This window comes from Octopus sinensis, linkage group LG5, assembly GCF_006345805.1.
Source record: "Octopus sinensis linkage group LG5, ASM634580v1, whole genome shotgun sequence".
In the NCBI taxonomy this organism is placed as follows: Eukaryota; Metazoa; Mollusca; class Cephalopoda; order Octopoda; family Octopodidae; genus Octopus; species Octopus sinensis.
In genome coordinates, this window is record NC_043001.1 from 28,708,163 (window position 1) to 28,735,662 (window position 27,500).

At 37.6% G+C, this 27,500-nt stretch overlaps 1 protein-coding gene and 1 long non-coding RNA gene across 6 annotated transcripts in view; one reads left to right on the forward strand and one right to left on the reverse strand.

Annotated features, from left to right (window-relative positions):
* The window catches only part of LOC115212284 (arf-GAP with Rho-GAP domain, ANK repeat and PH domain-containing protein 2), a 351,834-nt gene that overhangs the window by 231,898 nt on the left and 92,436 nt on the right, over positions 1-27,500 (reverse strand). For all 5 annotated transcript variants that reach the window (XM_036503278.1, XM_036503280.1, XM_036503281.1 and 2 more), the window contains one exon: positions 11,430-11,536. The gene's annotated coding sequence lies outside the window, so the exon portion shown is untranslated. The remainder of the gene's footprint in view (positions 1-11,429; positions 11,537-27,500) is intronic.
* Positions 401-15,436, forward strand: LOC118763605. The gene is made up of 3 exons (XR_004999362.1): positions 401-557; positions 9,412-9,414; positions 15,423-15,436. It is a non-coding gene; the product is annotated as an uncharacterized LOC118763605 (long non-coding RNA).

A 27,500-nucleotide genomic window follows, 5' to 3' on the forward strand; every position in this document is an offset into this window, starting at 1 on the left:
CATGTATATATACATATAGATGTAAGTACGTACATATATGTATGTATATATGCATATATTTTATTTATTATTTTGTTATTAATATATAGCAAGTTGGCTTGATTCAGCCAGTCTCTTTCAAAGCTATAATTAAAGAAGAAGAGAGTTGAATTCATCAATGCTACCACAGCTTCCAGCTGCGAGTTATCCCTCTCCTACAATACCTACTTACAGAAAGACGGTTCATTGGTCCATTTAGAACTTAAATGTATTGGTCATAGACACAAAACACTTCAGACAAAATGATATTATCTAACAACTTTCAGTTACTTATCTCATGTCCTGTAGCCCTTTAGTGCTCAGCTTAATCTGTTAAATGTAATACATTTTTCACTCAAATTGTTTTGAATTAATCATACATTATCTTACAGCTTTGAAGTTTCAATGGTGTGATAGTTTATTCTTAGAATGTCAATGTGGGTTAGGTGTGGGAGGCTAGATATGGCCAGTTTGAATGTAAAACATGTAGAATATTTGGGCCGGACATGGCCGGCTTAAACACCAAAGGGATAGACTCAGTTATCCGCATTTATTTTCCATGCTGAAATGCAAAATTAATGTAAAATCTCATGCCTGTGATACACCACCATTATGGAGGAATCTATTCATCTTGCAAGACCATGAGTTACAATTACTGCTTCAGTTTTGTTGGTGATACAGCATCTCCTGTGACTGGAGACTCACATGTGATTGACAATCATGGCTACAGTAACTGCTTTTAAGACAATCTACTAGTCTTGTTCTAGTACAGTATTTTTTCTTTTTTTCTTTTGTTGCTTTATTTCCATCAGCAAGTTTTAGTCTCTTCTCTTGTCTTTTTAAATTCCTACCTACTTGTAGCATCTAGTGCAACCAATCACCAGCAACGTTCTTCTACCATTCAATGGTTGTGTAAAAAGAATTTGAATCTCTTTTGCACACATGCTTAAAATAACGCTAGTGTCACACTTCTGTGTTCTTACTGGAGAGCAGCATGTGTCATATTGAGAGACAGCTATATATCATCATCTTTCATCATCATCATCGTTTAACGTCCGTTTTCCGTGCTAGCACAGGTTGGACGGTTCAACTGGGGTCTGGGAAGCCAGGAGGCTGCACCAGGCTCCAGTCTGATCTAGCAGTGTTTCTACAGCTGGATGCCCTTCCTAACGCCAACCACTTCATGAGTGTAGTGGGTGCTTTTTACGTGCCACTGGCACAGGTGCCGGGGGGGTTAAGGGGGCCGACAGCGGCAACGATCAGTAGGTGCTTTTTACGTGCCACCGGCACAGAAGCCAGTCAAGGCGGCGCTGGCATTGGCCACGTTCGGATGGTGCTTTTTATGTGCCACCAGCACAGGTATCACAACTACAATTTCCATTTGATAATGCCTGTTTTTTTTCATGCTGGCCTAGAATGGACAGTTTTATCTGAGGCAGCAAGCATACATGATACTTCTCATATATCTGATGATCTTATTGATTACATTCAAAACTGCTAATAAATTAAGACTGAAAATCTAGTAAAAAAAAAAAAATTTACTCATTGCTTTTATTGTTGACAAACATATTTTGCATTCTTTGTCATGCACAAATAAACACTACGATGGAAATATTTAAATTTGCAATAAAAAAAATATACATTCATATGTCACCATGGGAAAACAAATGTAATGATAGCAAAAAGAAATATTAAAATATAAAACAGAAAAATAAATACATCTGTACTCTCACAGATCTCCAGTCTACTCCACTAATGTTTACATCTGGTTTTAGTGACATTAAATAAATGAAAGATAAATACTCCCTCTTCCCTTGAATTTTTTTTTTTTTATTTTCCATTGCTTAGTCACAGGAAAAAAGTTTACCCTTGACCTTTGCAGAGTTTTAGAAACTGGTGGAAAGGGAATGAGTGGAAAAAATTATAACTCATCACATTGTCTGTCTAGCCAGAAGATTCCCACAGTCTCCTTTTATCCAGCGTTATTTACAAGGCTTTGAGTCAACATAACAAATATGGTAAATGACACTTGTTCTGAAGTACCCCTAGGACTACTGGATTATAAAACACATAACCAGTAACTTTTTCTTTTCTGAGGGGTTGTAATCCAACATATTAGTGGAACATTGTTGCTATTGTTTACAACCAAAGGTTACAAGCAGAATACATTTGTCAACAACAAAAACACACAATTTTACTCTGCTGGATCATCATCATCATCATCATTTAGCGTCCGCTTTCCATGCTAGCATGGGTTGGACGGTTCAACTGGGGTCTGGGAAGCCAGAAGGCTGCACCAGGCCCAGTCTGATCTGACAATGTTTCTACAGCTGGATGCCCTTCCTAACGCCAACCACTCAGTGAGTGTAGTGGGTGCTTGTTACGTGCCAGACGGGGCTGGCAATGGCCACTATCGGATGGTGCTTTTTACGTGCTACCGGCAGGGGGGCCCGTTGGGCCTAATTTATTAGTAAATATGAATGCAAGCAATAAGATTATTAAATATATGAAAGGTTTTATGTATGCATAAGAAGCAGATCTATTCATTTAGATACATAAAATATTAACTCATGCTAATGAAAGGGCCTCTACATTGTTACTAGAGATGGCTACAAGTCCATGCGGCAAACCTGCCCAACCATGGAAAAACATGATGACAATGAAATGAAGATTACAAGAAAGAGAACCCAATTATATCCAAAGACCTAGTCTTCGGTAACAATTTTTAGGAACAGAGGCATTGACATTCTCCATGAGTGATAACTGTTATTAGTTTTACAAAACATGGAGACGAAATAGAAAGATGGACTCAGAGGAATTTGAATTCAGAATATAGAAGGACAATGAGGATTGATATTTAAATGGTGGAGAGAAATAAGGTTAGATGAAGTGGGGGGAAAGAAGAGAAAAAACCTGGAGCAGCCGTAAATTACTTCTTCAATTTGAAAATTTCAGAATAAGAAAAAAATGGAAAATAAGGATAACTCAGCAAAGTTTATTGGAAAACATCAGCAAACAAATAAAGTTTCATTTTTTAAGGAGCAATCCATTGGATACAATGACGAGGGTCCCAGCTGATACGATCAACGGAACAGCTTGCTCGTGAAATTAACGTACAAGTGACTTAGCATTTCACAAACACGTGTACCCTTAACATAGTTCTCAGGGAGATTCAGCATGACACAGAGTGTGACAAGGCTGGCCCTTTGAAATACAGGTACTACTCATTTATGCCAACTGAGTGGACTGGAGCAATGTGAAATAAAGTGTCTTGCTCAAGGACACAACACGTCGCCAGGGATTGAACTCACGACCTTACAATCGTGAGCCAAATGCCCAAACCACTAAGCCACGTGCCTTCATTAAAAACATCAGAACGCTGCCATGTGCGATCCATTGGTTACATGTAATACATCTGGACGATACAATACAATAAAGGATGAAGGATGACCTCAGAATGCTGAACCTTTCAGACAAGCTAACAAAGGACCGAGATGTGTGATGCTTTGCTGTACTCAAGAAAACCCATACTCTACAGCAGAACTGGTAAAGAGGATTGACTTGCAAGAGTCTTGTGCCAGTACCATGCAAAAAGTACTTGTGCCAGTGCCACATAAAAGCACCCAGCATACTCTGTAAAGGGGTTGGTGTTACGAAGGGTATCCAGCAATAGGAACCATGCCCAATCAGACTGGAGTCTGGTGCAGTTTTCCAGCTTGCCAGCCCTGGTCAAACCGTCCAATTCACGTCAGCATGAACAACAGATGTTAAATGACAATGATGATGATGATGAAATTGTGCCATCTGGTTCGCCAGTCCTCAGTCAAATCGTCTAACCCATTCCAGCATAGAAAGCGGACATTAAATGATGATGATGATAAAGATTTTTTTTTTTTCCTGTTTTTCAGCTATTTTCAGAAAGACTTTTTTGCCCCCCTAACCCCTACCCGTACAATTTCTTCATTTTTCATTTTCTTCCATAACTCTAACTCTAAAACCTTAAAACCAGTACAAATGCACGAATGATGTCATTAACAACAGTGACAAACGAAATATACACTGCCAATAATTGTTGTTGACAAACAACAGCAGTAATTTTATTCAGCTGAATACACATCATTGATTGGTTGAAATTACCGAAATATGACAACTTTAACACGAAATAATTTCATAAATATAAACTTTTCTCAGAAATGCTAAGAGTAAAAGATGTCTTATATGGCACAGTCTACCAGCGTCCAAAGTTTGAAAGCGCTTAGTTACAAAAAATTAATTTCTCGATCTGCCATTGCTGTGCTTAATCAGGAAGTTGTTCCTTGTAGTGCCATCAATGCGCTGCAAGCATATGATATATAATGATGATGGCACACACCCACTAACGACAACAACAATATACACCTCCAGTATCATAATTTATCATCAATATCTTTCTCCAGTCACATAATTCAGCAATATAATACCAATTGCCATCATTCCCAATTAATCCTTTCGTTACCAACCCAGCTGAAATCGGCTCTGTCTCTGAGTACAAATGTCTTGTTTTCATAAGCTTTGAATTAAAATCTTCCACCAAACCTTAGTCACAATTTATGTTCCTAACACTAGTTTCATGATAACTAAGCTATTTTACTAAATTCTTTGTTATATTTAAAGTAATTGAAAGAAACACAAAGCATCTCAAAATAAGTACAGTAACGAAAGGGTTAAACCATTTTACAATATTTTCCTTCAGACACATTTTCCTCTTTTCACTTAGTTTGTCAATGTTCTTCTCTTGGCACATGAGTCTTTATTGTTATCATCATCACCACCAAAATGATCCACATCTAATGATAACAATATGACCATCACTCACAACCACAGTGATACTCACTAACATAATTTGATAACATTTGAAATCATGGATTACACTTAACATATATACACACACAAAAACACACACACACACACACAAAACTTGATAAAAACAGTCATAAAACAACACTTAAAAAGTAGCTTGCATCCTGTTACACTTCATGATGCTCCAGGTAAAGTATATGAAAGTATCATATCACCACTAGCTTTCCTCTGTCCAAATATGGCTCACAAACTCATCTATCTAACCATTACACTACTCTTAAGTGACCTCCATAAGAAATTTTTTTTTTAAATAAATAAAAACCACTGCAACACCACAAACCACATCACAAAAGTTTAAATTTGGTCCCTAGGAATCACTCATCAAAAAATAATGATCCAAATAAACTGGAGATATTTCGGAAATATTTTGATGGTAGTGAGTCAAATTACACTCTCACACAGGATACCAATCCCCCATGTATACATGTCATTTACCAACATATCCTCTTAGATCTAATGTTTCTTGAGTATCTAGTCGTATTCTCCACAGACAACATCCTATTTTTTCTAGACTGTGTATACTTGACATCCTGTGTAGATGGTGACATCACAATCTCATCTCCTCATACCATACAAAGCATAAGAAGGAAAAAAAAATCAGGTGACACAATAATACTAAAGGTGCAAGCATGGTTCTAGTTTCAATCCCACTGTGTAATACCTTGGGCAAGTGTCTTTTACTATAGCGCCAGGCCAACCAAAACCTTGTGAATAGATTTGATAGACAGAAACTGAAAGAAACCCATCCTCTGTGTGCGTGTGTGTGTGTCCGCCACCACCATGTGACAACCAGTGTCAGTTTGTTTATGTCCCTGTAACTTAGCATTTTGGCAAAAAGAGACCAATAGAATACTAGGCTTAAAAAATATATAAGTATAGGGGTCAATTTGGCTAAGTCATTGAAAGCAGTCTCCCGGTGTAGCTGCAGTCTAAAGACTGAAACAAGTGGGGAAAAAGACAAAAGAAAAATACAAGGATAGTTACATGCAATAGTGAATAATAATCTAACATTATACAACATTACATTCAGTAATGACACCATTTTGAAAACCGGACCAATCACCAATCAGGCAAAAAAAGAAGAAAAACCAATCAAATTTCCTTCAACTCACATCCTGTCTATCTTAAAGAGAGAAAACATACCAGACGACCAGTATTTATAAAAAAAAGGAAAAAACAGGATAGTCAGAGTGGAAACGCTTTTGATCATAGATCTTACTCAGAAAGAGCTGACCAGGATCTAAACAGCAAAAGCAAACAATTAAAACACTGGATATTGTATGCAACACATTAAAACCATTTACACAGAACCACAAGACACAACGTCTACCTACACATGACACAATGTCTAAAGTGTGACAAAGGCAGTGAGCTGGCAGAATCATTACTGCACCAGGTAAAATGCTTAGAGGCATTATTAAGCTCTGTGTTCGAATTCTGCCGTGGTTGGCTTTGCTTTACATCCTTTTGGGGTTGGTAAAATAAGTACTAATTAGGCACTGGGATTGTTGCAACGGATTTACCCTTCCCCCCCAAATTGCTGGCATTGTGCCAAAATGTGAAACCAATATCTTACTCTTTACTCTTTTACTTGTTTCAGTCATTTGACTGCGGCCATGCTGGAGCACTGCCTTTAGTCAAGCAAATCGACCCCGGGACTTATTCTTTGTAAGCCCAGTACTTATTCTATCGGTCTCTTTTGCCAAATCGCGAAATGACGGGGATGTAAACACACCAGCATCGGTTGTCAAGCAATGCTAGGGGGACAAACACACACACATACATATATATATGCATATATACAACAGGCTTCTTTCAGTTTCCGTCTACCAAATCCACTCACAAGGCATTGGTCAGCCCGAGGCTATAGCAGAAGACACTTGCCCAAGATGCCACGCAGTGGGACTGAACCCGGAACCATGTAGTTGGTTAGCAAGCTACTTACCACACAGCCACTCCTGCGCCTATTCTGAAGTATTCTTTTATTTGTTTTAATCATTTGACTGCAGCCATGCTGGAGCACCTATTCAGTAAAACAAATCGACCCCAGGACTTATTCTTTGTAAGACTAGGACTTATTCTTTGTAAGACTAGTACTTATTCTATCGGTTTCTTTTGCCGAACTGCTAAGTTACAGGGACATATATGCACCAACATCAATTGTCAAGTGATGGTGGGCGACAAACACAGACACACAAACACACACACACATTAATTTACTGTATAAATTACCTATAAATTTTTATAGCATGCTGACTACCTAATAAAAATCATTAACATGATTTTTATCCTTATATTCTATAATGAATTAATATGACAGGCTTCTTTCAGTTTCTGTCTACCAAATCCACTCACAAGGCTTCAGTCAGCTCAAGGCTATAGTAGAAAACACTTACTCAAGGTACCACGCAGTGGGACTGAACCCAGAAATGTAGTCGGTAAGCAAGCTACTTACCACACAGCCATGCCTGTGCCTATGGCAATAGATAAAGTGTATACAAGCAATTACTGAGTGTAGAGACAGCAGCATACTTAAGAACTCTGGGTTTAATTCTGCTGGGCAGTTACTTAGGCCAATGCAAGGCTACCTTTTAGTTGTTTTAGTTATTGGACTGTGGTCATATTGGGGCAATGCCAAATTGACCTTAGTACTTATTTTTAAGTCAAAAAGTACCAATATTGTCATGTGGTGGCTGAAGACAAATACACACACATACATGATGCGCTGCTACACAGTTTTTGTCTGCCACCTACCAAATTCACTCACAAAGCATTGATCAGCCCTGGCTTAATTGATCAACCCTCCTGCCCTATTTAGTCCATTGAGAATGGACTACATACAACAGGAAGAAATGCATGGGATGGAGAGTTGCTGAAGAGGTAACAGGACATACTCTCTTTTACTCTTACTTGTTTCAGTCATTTGACTGAGGCCATGCTGGAGCATCGACACCAGGACTTATTCTTTGTAAGCCTAGTACTTATTCTGAGACTCTTTTGCCAAACCACTTAGTTATGGGGACGTAAACACACCAGTGTTAGTTTGTCAAGCGATGTTGTGGGGGGACAAACACAGACACACAAACATGCACACACTCATATATATACATATATACAATGGGCTTCTTTCAGTTTCCGTCTACCAAATCCACTCACAAGGCTTTGGTCAGCCCGAGGCTATAGTAGAAGTTACTTCCCCAAAGTGCCATGCAGTGGGACTGAACTTGAAACCATATGGTTGGTAAGCAAGCTACTTACCACACAGCCAAAAGATTTCAAACAAAGGATACTAAAGGAATAATAATAAAGCTAAAGTGAAGAATGAGTATATAGTGCATGTGGTTAATTGAAAAGAAGGAAGGAAGGAAGAAAGGGGAGGGGGGGAGGAAGGAAGGAAGAAAGGGGAGGAAGGAAGGAAGTGACCCACCCCCAAAATAATATCTGTTTCAATACACGATTTCACATCAGAAATATTGCAAAACAAATATAAACTTAATGATTTCATACATTTGTACCTTTACGTAGGAATTAATTCATTACTTACTTTGGGAATTATGTGGAAGTTTGTTTTGCCAAATGAGACCAGAATAATACTGAAACATGTCCAGAATTACCTCCCTCATCAATAAAAACATTAGCAACTGGTTAATATCCTTTTTCCTCATAACACTTCGATGCTCCAGGCATTTATCCTTTTGATAACAACCCACCAGAGATTACTCCTGCTTCCATGATACAGGCTTCCTATTTTAAAGGGATTTAAATTTAAACCTTCCACCAAAATTTCATGTTTGTTTATGTTCCAAACCCCAGCTTAATAATGATATAATTATTTTGCTAAGTTCTTCATTCTTTTCAAAATTAATTAAAACAGAAGCAGTGGATTTCAACAAAAATTTGGTAATAAAAAAGCAAAGCAGTCAAGTGCTTATCCTCTGTGCTGGGTCACCAATAAATCTCCAGTTATTTCACTTGATAACCCTAAGTCCACATACATTGAATGGAACTATAATCAAAAGCATTCCAGCCACGACCATCATATCTATTAGATATTGTGGAACCTGGAATACATAATCCCATGTGTCTAAGTCTAGCTGGTAGAATCATTAGCAAGCTGGACAAACTGCTTAGCAGCATTTTTTGTGGCTTTATGTGCTTTATGTTCTGAGTTCAGATCTTACCAAGACCAACATTGCATCATGTCGTTTCAAGTTTAATAAAGTACCAGTGAACCAGCCAAAGACCAGTCAATGTGATTGACTAACCCCTTTCCCTGGAATTGCCGGCCTTGTGCCAAATTTCATTTTCATTTTTTTTTAACTTATTTTTTATATTTTTTGTAGTCAGCAGTATGTGATTTGAGAGCAATTTGCCTACTACTTTTAATTGATCAAGCATGGAGGCCTCATTATTGCCAATCTTCATTTGTCTGCATTGAATATAACTATGCTTATTATGTCTACATTAATTATAATTACTATATTATAATTATAGGTAGTGGGTAGTGATTTTCTTCACTACTTCAGGGAGTGACGACCCTACCTGACACGAGTCCCAGGCTCAGCTGGCTCCGACTGACAGTACCCAGTATGGGCCCCTATCCAAGGTTACGGAAAGGAGACAACCTTCAAAGAAATCTGGAGTAGAGCCCTGTAAGTGGTTTAGTGTTTGACTCAACACTCTTCCAGCAGCTCCTGCAACCAAGCTGGTGCCAAACGTAATGCTCTGCACTCCTTTGGACTACGTCAGCAACGTCGAGAGAGGAATCCTGACGATTGGGCTATCAGGATTTTCTTACATCTAGCCCAGGCCTGTGCAAAACTGGAGAGGACATGAAATGTAAAAACCAGACTGGATTAGTTTATGCGCAACACTCTTGAGACTAAAGGATGCCAACAACAGATTATAATTACTACCAAACTACCAAAAATGAAACATTAAGCAAAATACCTAATTAGATGAAAAATAGGCTTACTGGTATGCATCAGTTCACATTGTGCATCTGATTATTACACTTACAGGACAAACACTGCCAAACAATTCATAAACAGAATGTATACTATTGCTGGCTTAATTAAAATATTACATAATTAACATGCTTAATCTGTGGATCATGCTCAAGCAAGTGATTCATTGTATCCATGCTACAAGTCTGTTAAAATAGGGTTAAATGTGTCAGACGGATGACAACAATTTTTAGTTATAGCAGCAGATTTTCTTTCATTTTTTACTTGTTTCAGTCATTTCACTGCAGCCATACTGGAGCACTACCCTAAAGGGTTTTAGTTGAAAAAGTCCATCCCAGAACTTATTCTTTGTAAGCCAAGTACTTATTCTTTCAGTCTCTTTAGCCAAACCGTTAAGTTATGGGGACATAAATATATCAACATCGGCTGTCAAGCAATGGTGGAGGGACAAATACAGATACAAAGACACACATACATATATATATATATATATATATACACATAGTTTCCATATACACAGTCTCTATATACAGTTTCCAGCTAGCAAATTAACTCATAAGGTTTGGTCGGTCTGAGGCTATAGTAGAAGACACCTGCCCAAGGTGCCACACAATAGGACTGACCCCAGAACCATGCGGTTGGAAAGCCAACTTCTTATCACACAGCCACACCTATAATGTACTCATTCAGTCTCAAGATTTCACAATATGGTTTCCCCCATGAGCCAGTGAGGGAGTCTCTACACAGTCACTGATTCTTCAAAAATTAGCAGCCACGTGTAAATTTATTCACATCAAATATTACTATCATAATAAAAAAAAAAAAAGAGAAAGAAACAGTGACTTCCTAGATAATGTACACCGTGTGTGGAGTGTGACATAATAGTCCGAGATATACAAAAATACAGACAGGATGGTCATGCATGGAATGTCTTTCATAAGTTTGTTCTACCAGCACTGACTTGGAAATTTAAACTTTCTTCTTACTCTTACTTCTTCCAGTGACATGACTCACCACCGAGTCACTCATGTGTTTCAATAAATAATTTTATGCTCTAGTTGCATGAGACAATTATAAAATACTTATACTTACATAACTTGAAACTAGTTCATTTTTTATGTACACACACACAAGATAGATCGCTAGCCACTACACATTATTTTCTCTCCTTGTTTTTTTCTGTGTTCCTTTCTGTGGAAGAGCATAGGCTCGAAACGTTAACAACTTTTTCACTTCCCAAGCGTTGTACTAATACATCTGTTTGTTGTCTACACCAACTGTCTTTTGTTTTTTTTTTTGTGAATTCTCCCTATATATATATATATATATATATATATATTATATATATATATACACACACACACACAAACAAACATACACATACATAACGTGTGTGCACACACTGCAGGAAATATCTACAAATCAGTTCAAATAGTAGTTAAGCTTCCCTCAAACCACAACCTACCATCTTTAAAAAAAAACAAAAACAGAAAATAATAATCCTTGATACAATGTTTGAATAAAAGATAGAAAGGGCTAAAATACCTTTGATCAACAGGTCTAATGAGCCAAGGCTGACCAGGGGCTAAATCAGTATTTTCCAGTCAAGATTTCTTCGAACCCTAAGGTTCCACAAAAGGTTGCTAGGCATTCTGCAAGATATAAAAATACATATATGTGATATTCAGTATATTATTATATATGCACAGTATATTTGCTATGGTTAAAAGGTTAGAAAATCATGGTATATTTCTGTTATTCTTTAAATAATAGACCTATCTCTGTTATCAGAATGAGATATTTGGGTGTGGTTGTTTATATGCTGACAATTTGGCATGGCTGACTGGACATTCAGCCAGTTATAGTGATAGTAAGTTTTGGCACTGGTAGCATGCACACACACACACACACACATGCACATACACACAAAATATATATAAACACATGTTCTTTGCTACTCTCGCACAAGGTCTGAAATTTTGGGGGAGGGGGCCAGTCAATTAGATCAATCCCCAATATGCAACTGGTACTTAATTTATCGACCCCAAAAGGATGAAAGGCAAAGTTGACTTCAGCGGAATCTGAACTCAGAATATAAAGACAGACAAAATACCGCTAAGCATTTTGCCTGGTGTGCTAACGTTTCTGCCAGCTCACCACCTTAATGTATACATATGTTAGTGAAAGAAGAAGACAAAGAGAGACATTACACTCAAACACACGTATGTATGTATGTATGTATGTGTATATATATATATATATATATATATATATATATATATATATATATACATATATATATATATAGCAGTTCGGAAAAGAGACCAATAGTATAAGTACTAGGCTTACAAAGAATATGTCCTGGGGTCGAGTTATTCTACTAAAAGTGGTGCTCCAGCATGGCCACAGTTAAAATGACTGAAACAAGTAAAAGAATATATGTCTGTGTGTGTGTGTGTATATATGTGACCTCGTGAGCACTGCCAGCAATTTTTTTTCCTCTGTCTTCCCTTCTCGGGATCTTTCCTTCTCCAATGTTTCCGACGAAGAGCTCCGCTTGAAACGTTAAACCCTCCTTCTTCCCTTCTTTCCTGAGCATTCAATAATACTTTATTTGTTCCACGTCCTCGCGTTGCTGTGTTTTTTTGTGTTTTCTTGTTTGGATTAACTTTATATATATGTATATATATATATACACACACACATACAAACATAACCAGCTGCTGACATACAGACAGAGAGAATGTGGAGAGGAGAGAAAGATAAACAGAGAAGAATCAAAGAATCTGATGTTGAATAAGTCAGTGTTGAATCAACGAAACCAAATACACGGTGCCAAAACAGCTATGCCGAAATGTCTCGTACCCATCAGTAGTCGTAGATGGAAAGTGATTGAGTGAATAAAGCATGCAACTACCTATCGTCTAACAGATTATGTTGCTGCTGTGTTGTTATTGTTTAGCAAGCCTTAGTTGAGAGACCAGATACTCCAGCTGCAACCATACCATCTTTTGGGGGGATGTTTAGGATCATATTATCCAATGTTTTCATTTTTCTTTTTAAAAAAAAAAAAAAGCTGTAGGGCAGTGGATCTTAACTGGGGTCCATATAAGACTTTCGAGGGTCCATACAAGCAAAATACCAAATTGGGTCCACAGGGGTGACTGTGAGGCACAAGAGTGGCTGTGTGGTAAGTAGCTTGCTTACCAACCACATGGCTCAAGGTTCATTCCTACTGCATAGCACCTTGGGCAAGTGTCTTCTACTATAGCCTCAGGCCGACCAAAGCCTTGTGAGTGGATTTGGTAAACGGAAACTGAAAGAAACCCTTCATATATGTGTGTGTGTGTGTGTGTGTGTTTGTTTGTCTCCCCAACACCATTTGACAACCGATGGTGGTGTGTTTACGTCCCCGTAACTTACTGGTTCAGGAAAAGAGGCGGGTAGAATACTAGGCTTACAAAGAATAAGTCCTGGGGTCGATTTGCTTGACTAAAGGCAGTGCTCCAGCATGCCCGCAGTCAAATGACTGACACAAGTAAAGGAGAGTAAAAAGAGTAATGATATCTTATGAGTCCATGAAAAACTTTTGCTCAGAAGTATTTTTGCAAGAAACAAATAGGTTTCTTTCTCTAACATTTTATGTAGTTGAGCTTACACCAGTTAATGTGTGAAAAACAAAACATGAAGTTTGAAAGAACTTTCTATTAAACTAGTTTTTAAGCATTAATTAGAAATGGAGTTCTAGGCATAGGAGTGGCTGTGTGGTAAGTAGCTTGCTTACCAACCACATGGTTCCAGGTTCAGTCCCACTGTGTGGCACTTTGGGCAAGTGCCTTCTACTATAGCCAAATGCCGACCAAAGCCTTGTGAGTGGATTTGGTAGACGGAAACTGAAAGAAGCCTGTCGTGTGTGTATATATATATATATATATATATATATATATACACATATATGTGTGTGTGTGTGTGTCTGTGTCTCCCCCTCCAACTTCACTTGACAACCGATGCTGGTGTGTTCACGTCCCCGTAGCTTAGCAGTTCAGCAAAAGAGACCAATAGAATAAGTAGTAGGCTTACAAAGAATAAATCCTGGGGTCGATTTGCTCGATTAAAGGTGGTGCTCCAGCATGGCCACAGTCAAATGGTTAAAACAAGTAAAAGAGTAAAGAGTAAAAAGGGGTCTATAGGTAAAAAAAAAATGAGAATCACTGCAGTAGAGTTTGAACTGAAAGAGTTTTAGCTGCTATTTCTAATAAGTCAGGTGACCATGTAGAGACTTGTAAACATGTAATGGATTAATGTTTAAACATTAGCAACAGATGTTTCGCTTGGTCCCTGGGAAAGACAACTACCAGCTCTTTCTAGGTATGATAGTCTATCTATAGGAAGATATTGAACTACTTAATGCCACAGAATCTGTATGTAACACTTAGAACTATTTATTTATTGCCAGCATTATACAGTAAGGGATGTGTAATATAAATTACTTCTATCTCTACAAGCAGAGTGACAGCTGGTATGAGCTCAAATTTCATTCATACAGTGAAGCAAATGAGAAATCCCTCTGTGATTGGCTGTAGATGCCAGACCAGCAGAAACATTTCCAAGTTATTTGGTATTTATTCTGCCCTATAGGCTACATTGGAAAAGTGAACATTACAATGATGATGCTGATGATGAAAATACTAGAGTAGATTGTCAACTAAATCCCCCTCTAGCAAAAATTTGGCTTTGTGCTTAATCAAAGAGTGGAGGTGCATGGCTTAGTGGTTAGGGTGTCAGTATCATGATCATAAGATTGTGGTTTCGATTCCTGGACCGGGCGACATGTTTGGCTTTGTGCATAATCAAAGAGTTGAGGCGCGTGGCTTAGTGGTTAGAGTGTCAGTATCATGATCGTAAGATTGTGGTTTCGATTCCTGGACCGGGCGATGATTTGTGTTATTCAGCAAAACACTTCATTTCACGTTGCTCCAGTCCACTCAGCTGGCAAAAATGAGTAACGCTGTGATGGACTGGCGTCCCGTCCAGCTGGGGAACACATACGCCATAGAAACCGGGAAGCCAGGCCCATGAGCCTGACTAGGCTTTAAAAGGGTGCATTTATTTTTTTTTTTTAATCAAAAAAGATAAAACTGAAAAATAGTACTCGTATAAGAAAGTTTATAGCTGATTGATTCATGGATTCATAATATTGTATATACCAGTGGTTTTCAACCGGGGTTCCGCCAGTACAGTCCAGGGGTTCCGCAAGAAGTTACAAAACTGCTAAAATCGGCAGTAATTTTTCATTCTCCTGTGCAGATATGTGTGCATAAAACTATTAAATAATTGCACAGGGGTTCCTCGAGCCAGTGGAATGTTTCCTTGGGGTTCCGCTCCAGCAAAAAGTTTGAAAAGCACTGGTATATACATCCACAGAAACATTTCTCCACCCAGAAAAAACCACTTTAACCTTTAGCATTCAAATTATTCTATCAGATGTAATGCTTATTAATTCACATTGTTTTGAATTAATCATACATTGTCTCACAGCCTGAAGATTTCAATGATGTGGCTGTTTATGTTTAGACTGATATTGTAGGGTAGGTGTGAGAGGCTAGATCTGGCTGGTTTGAACATAAAGCAGGTAGCTTTGGGCTAAATATGGCTGATTTGAATACTGAAGAGTTAAAATATATTTCCAGGAGTGAATAAAAAAATTCTCAAACTTGAGGGGATGGGCCCCTTAGATACTAACATGGGCCCCCATATATGGATTCTAATAGAGCAGGGGGCCCACTTGCCATTGGGCAAGCTGGCCAGTCCACCACTGATTGTAGCTGTGACGATATAATTTCCCCTCCTTCCCCAACCCCACCACAATATAGAAGCTCCTGCACCACATTGTCCAAAGTGACAAGGGAGACTATGTGTGGTCACTTAGCTAGTTAGAAATAGCAGCCAAATTTCTCTCAAACCACACATTACCATACTAGAATTGTATGATGTAGCCTGAGATACATTATATCTGGATAAACAAAACTGACAGTCATGGTTGGAATGTCTGATCATAGTTTTACCTCAATTCAGGCCAAACTGGGGCTAAATATCAATAACAAAGATATCAATATCAAAAATATCAGGAGTGGCTGTGTGGTAAGTAGCTTGCTAACCAGCCACATGGTTCCGGGTTCAGTCCCACTGCGTGGCGTCTTGGGCAAGTGTCTTCTGCTATAGCCCCGGGCCGACCAATGCCTTGTGAGTGGATTTGGTAGACGGAAACTGAAAGAAGCCTGTCGTATATATGTATATATGTGTATATATATATGTGTTTGTGTGTCTGTGTTTGTCCCCCTAGCATTGCTTGACAACCGATGCTGGTGTGTTTACGTCCCCGTCACTTAGCAGTTCGGCAAAAGAGACCGATAGAATAAGTACTGGGCTTACAACGAATAAGTCCCGGGCTCGATTTGCCCGACTATAGGCGGTGCTCCAGCATGGCCGCAGTCAAATGACTGAAACAAGTAAAAGAGAGAGAGTAACATATATCCTTTTTTGAGGGAGATCCAGCTATTTTTAGTAAGTCAACTGTTCAAAATAGTAATACTAATACTGGTCAAATGCTTGATATATATATATATATATATTATATATATATATATATATATATATATATATAAACAAGACATTGAGTATTTTCCAGCCAGACTAACAAGAAGACAGAATGAATTACTATTTTTTTATCTTTTATTTATTTCTGTCATTGGACTATGGCCATACTGGGGCACCACCTTGACTAAATTAATAAGTCCGCTTCTTATTTATTTAGTCCCTTTTTTCCTTTTTTAACTGCTAAGTTACAGGGACGTAAGCTAACATTGGTTGTCAAAAGGTGGGGAGGAGAACAAACAGACACATAAGCACACAATTACATATATACACACACACACAAAAATACATATATACGCACAAATACAAACATATATATATACGCACACAAACATACATATATACACACACATATATAGACATACATACATACATATATATATATAGACATACATATACACACACATAGACATACATACATACATATATAGACATACATATATACACACACATATATAGACATACATACATACATATATATATAGACATACATATATACACACACATATATAGACATACATACATACATATATAGACATACATATATACACACACACACACACACACATATATAGACGGGACACAAAACTCTACTTGTGAAGACGTGTTGAGGCAAGTGAGGATCAGAATCGAAATCGATCAATGGAAATTGCGGATGTGCTACCAGTGCCGGTGGCATGTCGAAACTCTGCTTGTGAAGACCCATTGAGGCAAGTGAGGATCAGAATCGAAATCGATCAATGGAAATTGCAGATGTGTTACCAGTGCCGGTGGCATGTAAGAGAACTTTCCGTTTCGCGACCGTTGCCAGCACCGCTCCGTTTCGTGTCCGTTGCCAGCCTCGCCTGGCCCTCGTGCCGGTGGCACATAAAAAGCACCATCCGTTCGTGGCCGTTTGCCAGCTCTGTCTGGCACCAGTGCGGGTGGCACGTAAAAAGCACCCACTACACTCACGGAGTGGTTGGCGTTAGGAAGGGCATCCAGCCGTAGAAACACTGCCAGATTTGACTGGGCCTGATGAAGCCTTCTGGCTTCACAGACCCCAGTAGAACCGTCCAACCCATGCTAGCATGGAAAACGGACGCTAAATGATGATGATGATGATGATGATACATACATTCACATACATACATATACACACACACAATGGGTTTCCACAGATTTTGTCTACAAAATTCTCTCACATGGTATACAAAGAAGATACTAGCCCAAGGAGCCATAGAATGGGACTGAAACTGCAACTGAAACCATGTGGCTGCCAAGTGGCTCCCTCCTTAACCACACAGTTTCAGGTTCGGTCCCACAAATAAAACACTGTTTTCTTTTATGTTTTAGTCTTTTTGAAGACTTACAGTTCTTAGAATGTCGTCTATCAGGAAGACTGTACTTAGCCCCATGTTGAACTTTTAGCATTCTGCTACAAACTCAATTGTTGAAATCCAATATAAAGAGGGTGTAAGAAGTTTAAATAGCTGTAAATGACGTAGAAATAAATTTATAAAAACAACACAGACCATTACTTCAGGAAATGACCAATAACTAAGTATTAAGTGTTCTTGAATGCATTGTTCTAAATCTCTCTCTCTCTCTATATATATATATATATATAAAGTGAAGTTGTTTGTGTGTGTGTGTCAGGTTTGGTAGCCTTCAACTAACACTATCTCCTCTGAGACCCTGCGGCGCAAGTTGACCAAAATTGAGAATATGATAGAAGAAGGCTTGCTCTTTCTTCTGTAGAAGAAAAAATTCAAATCGGACCATGTTAACACCAAAAATTATTTACATCAAAAAGGTGCTTTTTTTTTCTATGAAAATCCCTATTTTTTACAATTTTTTGACTGCTGTGTCGCCATTTTCCGGTGAATTTCAACCAGAAAAATGTTCACTTAAAGGGAATAACAAGCTACATAATGCCATATTTTTACTTTTCAAAAATTCCAATTCTAAAGGGTCAAAACAAACCCGAGCAACGCCAGGTGATACTGCTAGTTAATAAATAAAGTTTGACAATAAAAGAACTAAAATGTATCTGACAATTTCTTCACATTCATGATAATCCAGTGAAAGTGAATTGTAACAGACAGCAACTGTTAAGATACAATCTTGGAAAACAAACACAAAAGCAGAATAAAATGAATTTTATTTCTTATTATTTACTTGTTTCAGTCATTGGATTGTGGCCATGCTGGGGCACCACTTGAAGGGTTTAGTTAAACAAATCAAGCCCAGTATTAACCCTTTCGTTACTGTATTTATTTTGAGATGCTCTGTGTTTCTTTCAATTACTTTAAATATAAAAAAGAATTTAGTAAAATAACTTAGTTTATCATTCAGCTAGTGTTAGGAACATAAATTGTGACTAAGGTTTGGTGGAAGATTTTAATTCAAATCTTATGGAAACAAAACATTTGTACTCAGACCCAGATCCAGTTTCAGCCAGGTTGGTAACAAAAGGATTAATTTTATTTATCAATTTTTAAGTATAGTACTTCATCTATTAAGACTCTTTTGCAGAACCACTAAGTTACTGGAGATGTAAATAAACCAACTATAGTTGTCAAGTAGGGTGGGGACTGTACAAATAGAAAGACAAAGATACAGAGAGAGAGAGAGAGAGAGTGTGTGAGAGAGTGAGTGAGACAGACAGGACAGGCAGTGTGATTTGAAGATCTGGCTGCTATTTCTAGCAGATCAAATGACAACATACAGGCTTTATTAGTAATGATGTAAATGTGCACAATCTTAACAGCTAATAATAGAAAGAGTATCAAGGAGTAGCAATCACAGCATAAACTCCAAGTAAACAGTGTAATAGGCAGAAATACATCAATGTACGTCACAAATCTCCCTCAAATTACACACTGTCATTTTGAAAAAATATGAACACGCTGGACAATATAAACCAAGATACACAATGCATAAGAAAAGGATGAACTGGTTATGGTTGCAATGCCTTCAATCACATATTTGCTTCATCAGAACTGACCCAGTGCAAACCAACAACAACCATAATGGAGATAGCACATGATGAGCTGCCAGTGTTGGAACTAACAGGGATCCAGATATATGTGGAAAATTGGTGTCTTTCATCTTTTATGTTTCACTCATTGGACTGTGGCCATGCAGCAGCACTACCTTGAAAGGTTTCAGCAGAACAAATAGATGCCAGTGCTTTTATTTTTGTTTTTTTTTTTAATTTGGTATTTATTGTATCTGGCCCAGTGGTTAGGGCAGCAGACTCACGGTCGGAGGATCGTGGTTTCAATTCCCAGACCAGGCGTTCTGTGTGTTTATTGAGCGAAAACACCTAAAGCCCCACGAGGCTCCGACAGAGGGTGGTGGTGACCCCTGTTGTACTCTTTCGCCCCAACTTTCTCTCACTCTCTCTTCCTGTTTCGTGAGTAACGCTCTGATGGACTGGTGTCCCGTCCAGCTGGCAGGGAAAACATACACCACAGAAACTGGGAAACCGGGCCCATGAGCCTGGCTAGGCTTGAAAAGATGCATGAATAAAATAATAGATTTATTGTATCAGTCTCTTCTGTGGAACCACTAAGTCACAGGTACAGAAACAAACCAGCACCAGTTGTCAAGCAAGATTGGGGGTGGGACAAACACAAATATATAGGGCTTCTTTCAGTTTCCATTTAAATTCTCTTACAAGGCATTGGTCAACCCAAGATTACAGTAAAGAGCAGAAGCCCAAATTGGTGCATTGCAAACCTAATCAACCCATGTCAGCAGAGAAACCAGACAAGATGATAATGATGAGGGTGATGATGATGACGATGATGACGATGATGATGATGGTGCTGATGGTGATAAGGATGATTATCTTGATGATAATGTTTTTTGGTGACTCCATTGTAAATAATTATGATGATGACAATAGCATCAAAGACTTGATGCTAACAAAGAAAAAAAAACCAATGATGATGGTGATGATAATGATGATGACATCCATATGTAATACATATTACTGGTAAAAAACATGTTGGTGAATTCTGGCTCATTGGCATAAAGAATTTCCAATTTCGCCTCTATAATTCTCTTTCCATGTGGGACAGGTTATGCAGTATATTACGTTCTGCATCTTGCAATTCATGTCTGCATAACTTTGAATGTGTGCCCACTCTTAAATTTTATTTGTTTGTTTCCCCCTGTATATTTGTAGATGGGGTTACTGCAGATCCCACATCTACCATCTCCACACTCTTGACCAGCTGTATAGATGTAAGCACATTTTTTTTCTTCTTTCTTTCTTTCCTTCTCTTTTCCATTGACACTCCTTTCAGATACACAGGCACACACACACACAAAAACACACACTCTCACTTTCTCCCCATTCCTCACCTTCTTTTACTATCCTATATCTCTCTCCACACCTACACACTCAATAATACTATAAAAAGAGACGAATCCCCTCAAAAAATTCAAATCTGAAGAATCTACTAGAGTAGATGCAAGCGCTAATATATGATTTATAAAAACATGTGACATATTAATAAAAATCTGTAAATGTACACCCATCCAGATTTCTGAGTACCTTATTTTTTCTAATCTCTCTCTTTCTCTCTCTCTCTCTCTATATATATATATATACATATATATATAGAGAGATTATAAAGTGGTCATTTCTTTGTCATACACCAAAAACATGACAGCTAGCAAGTGAGAAAGAGGCAACAAATGACAAAGTGAAAGCAGATACTTACAAAAGAATAGGAGGGAGGGAGAGAGAGAGATACTACAAACAAGAGCAAGGGATAAAATCAGACACCAGTAGAAGTAGAGGGAAAAGAAGATAATTAATGTTGTTACAGTAGTAGTAGTAAGTCTTTCAAAACTTTGGCACAAGGCCAGCAATTTTAGAGGGAACAAGTAAATGGATTACTAGGCTAGCACTTGTTTTTCAGCTGAGAGTACTGGAGCTACATGATATAAAGAACTTTTCTCAAGGATACAATGCAAAGCCCAGTCCAAGAATTGGACCCACAACTTTCTGATTAATCATGAGCCCGACACTATAAATCCCCATACCATATGTCTACGCAGCAGGAGTGTGTGTGTGTGTGTTGGTGTGCGTGTATGTGTGTGTTGGTGTGCATGCGTGTATGTGTTGGTGTGTGCGTGTGTTGGTGTGTGTGTGTGTTGGTGTGTGTGTTGGTGTGTGTGTTGGTGTGTGTGTTGGTGTGTGTGTTGGTGTGTGTGTTGGTGTGTGTGTTGGTGTGTGTGTGTGTTGGTGTGTGTGTGTGTTGGTTTGTGTGTGTGTTGGTTTGTGTGTGTGTTGGTTTGTGTTCGTGTGTATGTGTCTGTTGAGAAGTGGGGGGAGGCGTGTGTGTGAATACGTGTACTATCCTTCCAGCTCTGACTAAACCCTAAAACAAAATTTAAACATTTAGAATTCCCCTTGAGGTGATGATAACGACAACAACAAAAGCTATAATAGAGAGAGTAAAAAATACTGAGCAAGTTTCAGCTCTGTTAATGTAAATGAATAGAAAGAATGGCTAGAATACTGAACTTAATAGTTTATAAGTTTTAACTAATACTGTCACGTGCAATGTCTCTCTCTCTCTCTCTCTCACACACACACACACACACAAAATTTTAAAATGGGGAGTGTGCATCAACTTCATTTGAGTAATAAGAGTAATTTTAGGAAGAACTGTCTCTTTCATAACTGTACAGCTTTGAAGAGAATTATTTAAGCAACAGATTCTATTTAGTATTAAGTGTTTGAAATTGAAGGCATTTTTTTTTTTCTTTCTTTCCTATATTACAAGCAGGCAGTCATAGAGTACAGAAAAATTAAGTTAGAACACATTGTCAGTCTATCAACAAAGAATTCATCAGAGGAAATACTTTCGAAATAGCTTTAGAACATTACATACCAAACTATTGATGAGTGAAACAACTAAATTGAAATTCCAGTTTACTAATTTAGTTCATTCATACTTGAAGTAGAAATGAAATGACCGAGCAGATAAGATACTAGCGTTAAGTTCATATTTATTTGAGGCTTTTGTATCTGTGAAAAACCAAATGTCGATTTCTACCTGCCTCAGTTTAATTAATTATTGGATACAGGTTTCAAAGGCCAGGTGTCATAACCAGAATAAAACATTGTCCTTCAACTTAACTCTTTAGCATTCAGATTACTCCGTCAAATGTAATACTTATTTACTCATATTGTTTCAAATTAATCCTGCATCGTCTTGTGGCACTGAGATTTCAATAAGGTGATTGCTTATTATCAGAATAACATTGAAGGATAGGTGTGAGATGCCAGATACAACCAGTTTGAACATAAAACAAATAGAATATTTAGGGTCAGATATGGCCAGTTTAAATGCTAAAGGGATAAAGTCATATAACAAAGCAGAAGCCAGCCTTTATAATCTGTCCTGATGAAGGTATATCAGCCAAAATGTTGTGTTAACAACTAACAAGTTGAGGACAAATATCCGTCAAATGTAAATAATGTAAATAATGCAAATAATGTGCTGTCCAAGTTTGTTGAAGAAATTTTATAATTATTCAAATAATATACCATGTCAGGTATATTATGTTGTAGTATATTATATTGTAGTAAATCCAGTATTGTAACATATTTTTTATACTTCATTCCACAAAAGAATTCTTTGTGAGAGCTAGACTTGCTAGAAATAGTAGCTAAATCTCTCATATCCCATCCTATTGTTCTGAAAAAGAAAAGGACTCATGTCAGTCACTGGACTGCAACCATACTGTAACTTGAAGTTTATTCAAGCAAATCAACCCCAGTACTTATTTCTAAAACTGGTACTAATTTTATTGGTCTTTTTTGCTGAACCAATAAGTTACGGGGGACATAAACAAACCAACACCAGTTGTCAAATGGTGATGGTAAAGAACAAACACATGCACACACATCTATCTATATACATTCTTTTGTTTCAATCATTCGACTGCGGCCATGCTGAAGCACTGCCTTTAGTCGAGCAAATCAACCCCAGGACTTACTCTTTGTAAGCCTAGTACTTATTCTATCAGTCTCTTTTGCGGAACTGCTAAGTTATGGGGACATAAACACACCAATATCAGTTGTCAAGCGATGGTGGCGGAGACAAACACACACATATACACAAACATACACATAGACATATATATATATATATATATATACAACGTGCTTCTGTCTACCAAATCCACTCACAAGGCTTTGGTCAGCCTGAGGGTATAGTAGAAGACAATGCCACGCAATGGGACTGAACCTGGAACCATGTGGTTGGTAAGCAAGCTACTTACCACACAGCCACTCCTACACCTGTATTCTCATAACATTTTTAAAAATTCATTTAACCACCACCAGAAAAAAAAAAATGGTTTTAATATCATTAGTTGTAAATTAATTCAAATTAGAGACTTTATAAGCACAAATTCAAGACAAAATAATCTACACAGAATAAAAGTAATTAAGACAATATTCAAGATATGTATAAAAATGAAAGTTTCCAATTTATGTTTGAAAATAAATAAAACACAAAGAAAGAGATAGAGAGAAAGACAAAATGAATATAGGCGCAGGAGTGGCTCTGTGGTTAGTAGCTTGCTAACCAACCACATCGTTCCGGGTTCAGTCCCACTGCGTGGCATCTTGGGCAAGTGTCTTCTGCTATAGCCCCGGGCCGACCAATGCCTTGTGAGTGGATTTGGTAGACGGAAACTGAAAGAAGCCTGTCATATATATATAAGTGTGTGTATATGTTTGTGTGTCTGTGTTTGTCCCCCTAGCATTGCTTGACAACCGATGCTTGTGTGTTTATGTCCCCGTCACCTAGCAGTTCGGCAAAAGAGACCGATAGAATAAGTACTTGGCTTACAAAGAATAAGTCCCGGGGTCGATTTGCTCGACTAAAGGCGGTGCTCCAGCATGGCCGCAGTCAAATGACTGAAACAAGTAAAAGAGTAAAAGAGTAATATAACATCAAACCATCAAAAAGAAAGAAAGTGTGAAACGATATAAAAAAGTCTTCATTATTCTCACCAAAGACAAATATAAAAAAAAACATGTTAGATATGCTTATGCAACTTTGCCTGTTTAATTAACCATTTTATCAGCAAGTTATTCAAGATCAGCCATACTAAGGCATTCATATTTAAATTAAAATCTTTAGAAATTCGGTCATTCGTATTATGAGGTTTTGATAGTGTGTCATGACATTAACACATTTTTAAATGATCAGTTACAAAGGTTTCTGTAACAAATTTGCTTTCAACGTCAGCTCATGCAAAAGATCAAAGTGAAAATTTACGCAATATTTGGCACTTCCTCAGACCTGCATAAAAGATGCATTACATTGTGGATCTACCAAACTTTGATTATATCAAGAGGAAACAAAAAGAATGGTCTTTCTACTCTACCAGGAGCTCAAATTATATATATTCCTTAACTGCTATCTCTGAAGAGCACAGAGTTACATTACCTAACTCTCTGTTGAAACCCCTAGTGTGAAACTGATTGGTAAGATTGACCATAAAGGATATATAACACTGAACATTTTGATTAATATCATGATCATCATCATCATCATTTAACGTCCGTTTTCTATGCTGGCATGGCTTGGACAGTTTGACTGAGAACTGGCAAGCCAGGAGGCCGCACCAGGCTCCAATCTGATCTGGCAGGGTTTCTACTGCTGGACACCCTTCCTAACGCCAACCACTCAGAGTGTAGTGGGTGCTTTTTACTTGCCGGCAGCACTGGCATAGGCCACATTTGGAAGGTGCTTTTTACATGCTACCAGCACAGGAACCAGTTGGGGCAAGGAGGCTAGCATCAACCATGTTCAGATGCTGCTTTTTACATGCCACCAGCATGGGGAGCCAGTCAGGCGGCACTGACAATGACCTATACATACATGGTGCTTATTAGTTGCAAAACCAGTGACTATGTGACACTTTTTTTCTATATATGGCAAGCTGGGTTACGCTACTGCAATGTCTAGTAGACAAGTATCCATCACTGAAGATGATCTAATAAGATCAAAATTGCATGATATGGTGGTCTTTGAGCTAGGATAGTATGGAGTTCTCTCCCCACTTGCTACATATATATATCAAGAGTGAAGTGCACTGAAAAGCTAGCTGAGGGGAAGTGTCCTCCTGGGGTTAAAATAGCATTATCATTCATTCTTAAAGAACATCCACATTTAAGTGGTGATAAACATTACTTTTTTGGTGCTTGACATCTTTATAGAGAATCCATTTCTCATCACCAGTTACTATTCAGTCCAAAAATGGTTCATTTGTGAGACATGACAGCAAAGAAGAGCACACATTCACTCTGTGCATGATTAAACTCAGAAAGTTTGTGAGGAACCCACTGACCCAATTTGCTGATTTTTCCAATGGCATGCAGGTGTCAATGACTGGTTGAATAATCAAATCCAAGCTTTTCTGTTAGTTCCTCAACAGTTACAATGGGATTTTGTTCCACCAGGGTTTGCAGGACATCCTCATTGAGCTCTAAAGATCTTTCAGGATGAGGATCATCTTCTAGGCTGTAGCTTCCAGCTCAGGATTTCTGGAACCACCGTTGACACTGGTTTACACTTATTGTCCGATCCCCATATACTGGATTAATAATCCTTGCCCTTTCCATTGCGTTGCTGCCTTTACTGAACTCATAAAGCAAAATACCGTAAAAACCCTCAATTTACACACTTTTTTTACACAAAAACAAAAATAAACTTTAGGGGGTGCATAAATTACACAAGTAGATCGTTTCCAGAATTTTTTTTAGAAATTCTTTTTTTGTTAAAAATGATGTACAAATGTAAACATTCGTACTGGAAGTTGACTCATTTAAGAAAAAATATAATGAAGTTGACCTATATTTATGCTGGATGGTATAATGCTTACTTTTTCCGTATAAATTTATCAAAACCATTAAATGGTTAACTACTTTTTGAAGTTTGATGTTCATGCTGGTAATCACAGTCCGGGCTATATTTTACTGCATCTAACACCGACAACATCATAATTCATCCTTACGCATGTAAATTCACTAAGTGAATATAACTTAGCATTCCTACAGAAACTTTCATTTACCTTATACGATGTTTAATGTCATTTCACATTCATGTTCTATTACGCAGCAATCTTATGTCCTCTTCATAGAACACTTGTAATGTATGTATTACCAGTTCTTTTGGTGTAGTAGATTTTTGCTATTCTTGTTTATGTCTCCTCACAGACATGTATATTCTAACAAGTCTCTTCTCAAATTTAGCACCTTGCTTGTTCAATAAACACTGAGTTAAACTTACAAAGCTTTTTATTTTCTCCTTTCGATTTTTAATGTATATTTTAGCAGGTTACCAAACTATCAGTTTGGTCTCTCAGCTAAAATGGTAATGACAAATTATTAAGTTTGCTTGACATTTTAGAAGTTTGAAAGGGATTAAAATTTCAATACTATATATCAAAGGTTCTGATAAGAATAGGCAGAAAATCAGAGCTTGAGACAAGAAAACACTTTCAACCAATCAGAATTGTTTACATAATCAGTTTGATTGGTCACCTTCTTCTGTCGGTTGAGTAAAGTGTCATCCAAGCTGATACTTATTGTAATTAAACTTATTTTGCAACAGTTGTGCATATTTATCAGCTTTGCTTTTGTTGATAACAATTATCAGCAACTTTCCCTGTGATCATGATTTGAGAAGACATACAGACGTATGCAAAAGAACATGCATAATCTCTTGTGGGCAAGAAATGTCAAATAAAGTTTATTATAAACAACACAAACACTTTGTAATTTAATAGCTTTCAATGTGATACCTGTTAAACATTATTTTTATTTAATAAAATCTAATCATAGGTAAGTGAAATTATGCTAAATACAACTAAATTGAAAACCTTTTTTTCCCTGGCCATATAAGCAATACTGAAAAATTTTGGGTGCAAATTTTA